At 40.3% G+C, this 7,828-nt stretch overlaps 1 non-coding gene across 1 annotated transcript; it reads right to left on the bottom strand.

Annotated features, from left to right (window-relative positions):
* Positions 1–786: 786 nt before the first annotated feature.
* LOC141625912 (small nucleolar RNA R71) lies at positions 787–893 on the bottom strand. Its single transcript, XR_012535655.1, has one exon. It is a non-coding gene; the product is annotated as a small nucleolar RNA R71 (small nucleolar RNA).
* Between the last annotated feature and the right edge of the window lie 6,935 nt (positions 894–7,828).

The following is a 7,828-nucleotide window of genomic DNA, read 5'->3' as shown; positions in this document are numbered from 1 at the left end:
TTAGATGAGATGTAAGGGTGTTTCTATGACATTGTATGAAACATTTTATTGCAGTAGTTTATTGCAATATTATGCAGGTATTGTTCCGTTAATAGTTATATTCATACTCGGATATTGTCAAATTTATGAGGAGGTGCTGTTAAAATTCCGCTAGCGATTTTTTTTTTTTTAAAAAAAAAAAGTATAGTGGCGGTTCTTAAATTGGAACCGACACCATAGCTTACTCCTAATATGTCTATTCTTACTTTAAAACCGACACCATAGGTAACCCTATAGTGGCGGTTCTGGAATCAAAACCGACACCATAGGTAACCCTATAGTGGCGGTTTTACAACCGACACGAAAAAAATATGACCCCAGCAATCACGTCGCTAGGAAACCGCCACTGTAGGGTTATTACAACCGCCATTGTAGGGTATAATTCTACTAGTGCATTCCGTACCCACCGAGGAGAACCTACCCAATGGTACTCCCACACCACAACATTTGACCGGAAATTTTATTGCCAAATCCGCCTTTATCCAATTAGTCGAAAGGAGCCAATTTGGGGGGATGCCTAGTGAAGACCCTCATTCTCATATGGAAACCTTTTGTGACTATTGTGATGCGATTTCTCAAACCGGTGTGACTCAAGACCAAATTCGATGGGTCTTATTTCCTTTTTCTCTAATCGGCACCGCGAAACAATGGTTGAAGGGCCTTGATAAGGCCACTCTCGGAATTGATTCTTGGAAGAAGTTGGCTCTAGCTTTCTACAAAAAGTTCTACCCACCGGAAAAGACTAACATGCTAAGAGCTCAAATTACGGGTTTTAAGCAAAGAGATGAAGAATCTTTGTATGAAGCTTGGGAGCGGTTCAAGGGAATTTGTCGCTCATGTCCTCACCATGGACTTAGCGAGTGGTTCTTGGTACAACAATTTTGGAACGGTTTATATGAAGATTCAAGGAACATTCTCAACATGGGATCAAATGGAATGTTCACCGAAGTTGATGACAATCAAACATGGAACAAGATTGAGGAAATGGCGGTCCATAACTCACAATATAGTATACCTCGCAAGGCTACTAGAGGAAAGCATGAAGTGGACTCCGTTACTCAATTGGGTGCTCAACTTAGTGCTCATATTGACACAATCAATTTGAAGTTTGAACAAGCTATGGCTATACTTGAAGAAGCCTCAAAATCACCAAAGCATCATGTTAATGCCATGACGGCATCCTCATCAATCCCAAGTGGGATATGTGAAAATTGTAGAACTTTGGGACATGACCAAAGTGAATGTAGGGGAACAAATGAACAAGTGAATGCTTTCCAAGCATACAAGAGTGGTACCCCTTATTCCAACTATTACAATGAAAACACCAAGTTTCATCCAAATCTCTCATACAAAAGCCAAAATGTTCAAAACCCTCAAACAACATACACCCCACCTCCCATGAGAAACCAAAATCAAAGACCCTTTTTCAACCAAAATCAAGGTTACCAAAACCAAAATCCATACAATCACCAAAATGACCAAGGCTTTGATGTTCAAAAAGCGGTCCTCCAAATGCAAAAGAATCAACAAGAGTTTTTCACTCAAATGCAAAAAGATAGTCAAGCAAAGGAAACCACCATCAACAACATTCTAGCTCACACCAAGATGTTGGAAACACAATTGACTCAACTAGCATCTTCAAGCTCACAAAGACAAAAGGGGCAATTACCACCTCAAAGTAATCCCCCAAGACATGAAATGGTTAGTGCCATTCACTTGAGAAGTGGTACAAGGTATGAAGCACCGAAGAAGCAAGTTGAGGATGAAGTTGTGGAAGCAAGTGATAAGGAAGAAATTGTGCAAAACTCCAAAGATGGAGAATCATCAAAAGAAGAGATTTCAAAGAAAAATGAAGACAAGGTCAAGGAGAAGGAGCCCATTGTGATTAGACTTCATTTTCCAAGTCGTCAAGCCAAGCCCAAGTTTGATGACCAACTTGGAAAGTTTATGGAAATTGTGAAGAATTTGGAAGTCTCAATTCCTTTCACGGAATTAATCAATCACGTGCCGGCCTATGCGAAATACATGAAAGACATCCTCACAAAGAAGAAGTCGATCCGGAAACTTGAGACTATCGCCTTCACTAAGGTGAGTAGTGCAATACTTCAAGGTAGTTCACCTCCAAAACTAAAGGATCCGGGAAGCTTCTCAATACCGTGTACCATTGGCGACACCACGATCAACAAAGCCTTATGTGATCTAGGGGCTAGTGTGAGTGTTATGCCGTACTCGGTGAGTAAAAGGTTGGGGATGGGAGAGCTTAAATGCACCAATATCACACTCCAAATGGCCGATAGATCGACGAAGACACCATTAGGGATATGCGGGAAGATGTCCCCGTACGAACTGGGAAGTTTTTCATCCCGATGGACTTTGTCATTGTTGATATGGAGGAAGATTCCAACATTCCAATCATTCTAGGAAGACCCTTCTTACACACCGGGGGTGCGGTGATTGATGTAAAACATGGTGAGCTCACTCTAGAAGTGGGAGATGAGAGTATAACTTTTAATCTTGACAAAACTATGAGAGCTCCTCGTTTACATGAACCGTGTTTTATGATCGATCATTATAGTCGGAAGGATGAAAGGAAGAAGTCGGAACTCCAATGGAAGAAGAAAATTGAAGATACTCCATTCAAAAAGCAAGTAAATAGTGACAAAGAAAGCTTGCAAGGCTCATCAAAGACAAGCAATGAAGAAGATGGCCTCATTGGCCAAGAAAAGGGAATGGGAAAGTTGTCTCCATCAAATCAAGAGATTTTCAATGATCAACTTAATGAAGTTTGTGGTCTTTAGGACGACGAATTTGAAGGGATTTTTAATCCCTACATTGGTAATGCCATCGATCAAGACCGACAACAAGGGCCAAGGTCTATTGAAGAGCTCTATCATGATAATGAACAAGCATTTGATTACTTTTTCAAGGTGTTGAGCAACATCAACAACACCTTGGACATGCCCCCTTGACATCTCATCAAGAATGAGAGTTTGGTGGAGTCCTCCCTAAACCACCATTTGTAAATATTTCTAACTCCCTAACTTGCATTTCAATTCTTGTATTGCATTTTTGTTATTTTTGGATTTTTATACTTTGATCAAGATAATTATCATGTTTGAGAGAAGTGAGGGAGGGACTAATAATTTCAATTAATGTGTAGTGCTTTAGCTTAGTGTGGGGATGGCAATTGCCTAGGCTATCCATGCCTTAGTAGTGCCCCCACAATGAAGAACACGAGATATGAAGAAGAATGGAAGAATGACAAGGGATATGCATTGTACACAGATGGAACTGAATCCGGGTACAAAGGGGTCGAATCCGAGCGGATTCAGGAGAATCCGCCCGTCTTCAAGCAATCCGGACGTATTGGGTAGAAGACGCACGTCCTGAAATGAGCTGAACTTTTGATATTTTTGATCATCGGCAATCCGGGCGTCCCGCATCCTAATCCTCCCGTCTTTAAAAATCCGCCCGTCCTGAAAGGAAGACGCCCGTCTTCTTGGCTGAAGAAAACAAGAAAAATCCCTGTGAAGGAATCCGCCCGTCTTCTATAGAAGACGCCCGTCCCGTGTTTGCAAATCCGAGCATCTTCACTGAAACACGCCCGTATTTAGGCGAGGATTTCCCAACCTAGAACAGGAAGAATCCGCCCGTCCCGAGCAGAATCCGCCCGTCTTGCCCCTGCAGTTCAAAATTTTCGGGTTTTATAAACCCCCTCCCACCTTCATTTCTTCATTCCTTCATTCATAACACTACTCAAAACCCTCAAAACCCTCATCCTCTCCATTACAAAAACAAGATTCCTCAACAACATTCACCAAAATCAAATCAAAACATCCTTTTAACAACAAATCAATCACTCCTCTTCCAACAAAAATCAAAACCAAGCACAAAATCTTCAACCTTTGAGTCGATTTTTGAATTCATAAAGGCAAAGCCTTTCATCTTTAAATCGATTTGGGTGTACTAGAAATTGAAGATTTTTCACTCTTTTCTTGGTTAATTCATCAATGGCAAGGACTAAGGGAGCAACAAAGGCAACAAAGGCAAAGGCACTCTCCTTAAGGCAAAAGACTCTTCAAGCAAAGAAAGCATTGGCTATGGTGGTAGCAAACCCAAACTTGGAAGTGCAACAACAACAACAACCTCCCATGGGAGCAACAACATCTACTACTCCGGAAATTGATCAACTTGAAAACTATCCGGAGGTAATTTTCATTTCCAAATCCCATAGGGATACTTTTGCCAAATTTGCTAGAAAATCATTTCAATCCACCAAGTTTATTTGTGAAGAAACCTTAGAAACATTGGGTGTCCTTGAGCAAACTAGAGCCTTTTTCAAAGCCATGGGGTTGGAGAAATTGTTTGAATCAAAAGAATTGACATACCCCTCCCTTACCTTAGAATTTTTGAGTTCTTTGAAAGTTAACAAAGTTGAGACCATGGAGACCATCGAGTTTCGTCTAGCTAATGTTAGTAGGTGCATCTCCTTTGAGGAAATGGGTAATGCTTTGGGTCTTAGTGATTCTCTAAGTTATTTTAAGAATGTTGGCAAATATGACCCCGACCCTCTTTGGGAGGCGATTTCCGGAAGGAAATTTGAAGACTTTCATGCGAGTCGCGCTCTATTAGTCCACCATCCGGGCATTAGAGTGTGGCACAAGGTCTTAGGGAATACCATCAATGCAAGAAAAGACACCAACCATTTCACCAAACTCGATTTTGTTTTTCTTGAGTCGGCTTTGAACGTTGGTAGGGAGCACACCAAGCCTTTTAACTTTCTAAGGCTCTTGGTGGATAGATGGTTAAACATTGATTGTGGGAATAAAGGCACTACCGTTATTGTGAATGGAGGCCTAGTCACTATCCTAGCTAAATACTTTGATCCAAACTTCAACAAAGATAACAAGCATGAGGCGAAAGAGGGTGGTCATCTCGTTGATATGCATACTATGATACACAAGTACAAGTGGGTTGCCCATAACTCTCTTGACACCAAGTATGGATGGCTCACTAGTGAGGCTAGTTCTTTCACTTTGCCTTCAAAGATTTGTCGATTGAGTGTCCACCGGACCAATTATCTACTTCCCCTTTCAAAAGAGGCCGAGTATATTATCCAACAACAAAAGGGTGAAATTGAAATGCCCTCCTCTTCCATTGTCACACCACCTTACCCTTTTGAGTACCAAGAGTTCAAGCCGGAAGGTGTTGAAGCAAGAAATGATTATTTGACTCTTCTCATGCAAGCAATGCACAAGCAAGCCTTTGAGGATCGGAAAAATGCTTACTTAGCTCAATATCCACCCCTCCTACATTTAGCTAGGCAAGGACTACTTGACCCATCATGTCCTTTGCCTAGTTGGGCGGATAAGGAAGTCCTATTTCTGAGTGCATCTAGGGTTGTTCCGGGTGATAATGAGGTTGTTGGTAATGAAGAGGTTGATGATAACATTGATGAGGAAGCAAGTGAAGAAGGAGAAGAGGATGATGAGCAAGGTGAAGAAGAAGGTGAAGAAGCGAGTGAAGAGGGAAGTGGCAATGAGACCACTTATAATGAGGAAGATGATGATAGTGATGATATGATGGAAGATTAGCAAGCTTTGGAGGCTCCTACCCTCTCAAGGTTTGTCTATTTCTCTCTTTGTTCTATTTATTTATTTTTCTTGATCATTGTTGGAGTAGTCCTAGCACCATAGAGGACTTACACCTCGGTACTTTTGAGGTGTTCTCATTTTATTGTTCCCACTTTTCAAAATCCAAAATGACAAAATTAGTTTCATGCATTGCATAGTGTGTGCATGAACTACACCCATCCTTGGACATTAGCAATAGTGTCTCACTCGGTTTGGGGAAGTTAATGCATATACAACGGGAGGTAATCTAAATTATCCTCTCCGTCATAAACAAAAACCATGCATCATGTAGTGTAGATTAGTGTAGCTTGCATTTAGTGTAGAAATCATGCATCATGTTTGCATAATTTCCCATCATTTTGGCCATTGAGGACAATGCCCATATTAGTGTGGGGATGGGGAATTCTAACTTAACTTTTATTCAAAAATCCAAAAAAATTGAAAAATTTCGAAAATCCATAAAAATTTGAAAATTGAAAAACCCAAAAACATGTTTATTCCTTTTGTAGTGTAGTTATATATATTGTATATATTGTTGTATATATTGTGTTTGTTCTATCCTTGTTCACATTGATTGACTACGCCACATCCGAGACATGAGGATCATGAAGACCGCATGGTATGATCTTTCCAATCTCCTTTCCCCTCTTTATGTTAATGACTATGTGGCTTTATTTTGATTGATGCGGTATAACAATGTGAATTTAGGACTTGCATTTAGTTTATATGTCATATTAGTTGATAGAATCACTTGCATTAGGATGTATATATTAGTTGCATCATGGCATGTAGTTGCATTTAGATAAAACATTTTGAAAAGTGCCTAATTGAGAACTTTGACAAGAGCAACTAAGCCATTACAAATACTTTTTCAACTTAAGACTTTGCCTACTAGAATGGTTGTAAAATACCCTAGATAGTGTCATAGTAGTGTCTTTTGACCCATGACCCAAAGCCTAGTCAAGGGTTTGCATGTGAGTCACTTATCCAACCCCGTAATGCGATGTGGACTTGGTTAACTTGTCTAGGTGACCTTGATTGACCTTGTGGTAAGGCAACCCAAAAATACTTTCTATCAATAAGTTTGAAGTGCTCATTTTGAAAATTTTGTCATGTGGAAGTAATTTATTGCTAAGGAAACCTCAAATGTTATGAAATGTTGAGAAATTTAGTTGTTTTGATGGAGGCGTACCACTTCGATGTGCTTTGGAGAGGGATCCATTGAATTGGGCCCCCACACGGTTGTGAATTCGACCGCCCAGAGACAGAGTGACTATCACCCCGAAAAGCTATTGTCTAGAGGTTAACCGGTTGCCTAATAAGCGATTGGCGAAAGCAAAGGACACTAGCCCGGAAGGGACAAACCCCATCTTAAATTTTTGAAATGTGAAAGTTGAATGAGGACAATTTTGAATACTAGTCATATCCACCTTTGTTTATAAAGATTTGAGCATTTCATTCCCAAAAAGCCTTTTTGTCAAGCCACTTTGTCGAGCTTGGGACGATCCATGACCTTTACTTTTGTAGAGAATTCGAGACTTGTCATGTCATATGCTACTAGCATCATAGGGATCATCATTCCACCACCATCCGATCGCTCTTGACGAAAGCATTTGGAAATTGAGGACGAAAGTAGTCTAGTTTAACACCATTTGGAGGTGATTTAGTGCCATCCTCTTAGCCTTAGTAATTTGTTGAACTAGTATTTGTGAAGGATTATATGCTCTTAAATTTGTTCTCTTTTAGTTGCCTCCGCCACTTGATGAGGAAGTGGCTATTCTTTTTGTAGATGCATCCATTATTTTATTTTTGTGTGCTTAATGTTTGGATGTGTCGCCATTTTGGCAAGACCCACCTTGCCTTGCAAGAAGGCATCCTACCTCATGGTTGTCTTGTTGTGAGTTGAAGGGGCGGAGTGAGACCCGCTAATTGTCTCATATCGGCTATGTTATTAGGTTAGTTTAAATAATGGTCCTAGTCTTTGTCACCTCTTTACTCGGGACGAGCAAAGGTTCGGTTTGGGGATATTTGATGTGACCATAATTAGCGCATATTTAGCCCCCGAATTAGCCTTGTTCCCATGCTTTTTAGTGCATATTGAAGGAAAAGTAGATCTATATACTTACATATTCATATATGTTATAATTTAATTTGTC

This window comes from Silene latifolia, chromosome X (assembly GCF_048544455.1).
Source record: "Silene latifolia isolate original U9 population chromosome X, ASM4854445v1, whole genome shotgun sequence".
Lineage (NCBI taxonomy): Eukaryota > Viridiplantae > Streptophyta > Magnoliopsida > Caryophyllales > Caryophyllaceae > Silene > Silene latifolia.
The sequence above is the reverse complement of the archived record's forward strand: the minus strand, read 5'-3'. Positions and strand labels throughout refer to the sequence as shown.